Below are 1,166 nucleotides of genomic sequence, written 5' to 3'. Positions count from 1 at the left end.
ACCTGTCCTCTCCCCATACCCCCCCATACACACCTGTGTTCGGTGCTCCTCCGGTGACTCCGATATAAACTTTCTTTGTGTTCTTTCGGTGAGTTGACGATATGAGAAGATTCCTCCCCCCTCCCCCGCACTGACCTCCGCACCGAGGCTGTAAGCTCTGTAGCCAAGTGTCCCCCCCTCGTGTGCAGCATTGTGGAAGATGTGTGATCAGTACTCAGAGTCACTTCCTGCTCCCCGAGGACCCCCGTCCTCCATCCATCGCTCTGTTCACACTTCATATCACCTGTCAGACCTCCACCGAGGCCGGCCTCCTCCTCCCTGCCACAGCCAATAGAATCGCATCCTCCATTTATCAGATTTGTCCGCTCAGAATCCCCACTGTTCAGATTACTTCTCAGCAGAACATCGGAGGACCTCCGCTCCAGGCCTCCGTCCATCCAGATACCTCTCTCCGACCTCCGCTCCGGTCCTCCGTCCATCCAGATACTTCTCTCCGACCTCCGCTCCAGGCCTCCGTCCATCCAGATACTTCTCTCCGACCTCCGCTCCGGTCCTCCGTCCATCCAGATACCTCTCTCCGACCTCCGCTCCGGTCCTCCGTCCATCCAGATACCTCTCTCCGACCTCCGCTCCGGTCCTCCGTCCATCCAGATACCTCTCTCCGACCTCCGCTCCGGTCCTCCGTCCATCCAGATACCTCTCTCCGACCTCCGCTCCGGTCCTCCGTCCATCCAGATACCTCTCTCCGACCTCCGCTCCGGTCCTCCGTCCATCCAGATACCTCTCTCCGACCTCCGCTCCGGTCCTCCGTCCATCCAGATACCTCTCTCCGACCTCCGCTCCGGTCCTCCGTCCATCCAGATACCTCTCTCCGACCTCCGCTCCGGTCCTCCGTCCATCCAGATACCTCTCTCCGACCTCCGCTCCGGTCCTCCGTCCATCCAGATACCTCTCTCCGACCTCCGCTCCGGTCCTCCGTCCATCCAGATACCTCTCTCCGACCTCCGCTCCGGTCCTCCGTCCATCCAGATACCTCTCTCCGACCTCCGCTCCGGTCCTCCGTCCATCCAGATACCTCTCTCCGACCTCCGCTCCGGTCCTCCGTCCATCCAGATACCTCTCTCCGACCTCCGCTCCGGTCCTCCGTCCATCCAGATACCTCTCTC

The sequence above is a fragment of the Nanorana parkeri genome, unplaced genomic scaffold (assembly GCF_000935625.1).
Source record: "Nanorana parkeri isolate BGI_ZX_2015 unplaced genomic scaffold, ASM93562v1 scaffold5194, whole genome shotgun sequence".
Taxonomy (NCBI): Eukaryota; Metazoa; Chordata; class Amphibia; order Anura; family Dicroglossidae; genus Nanorana; species Nanorana parkeri.
This window is presented reverse-complemented; position numbering follows the sequence as displayed.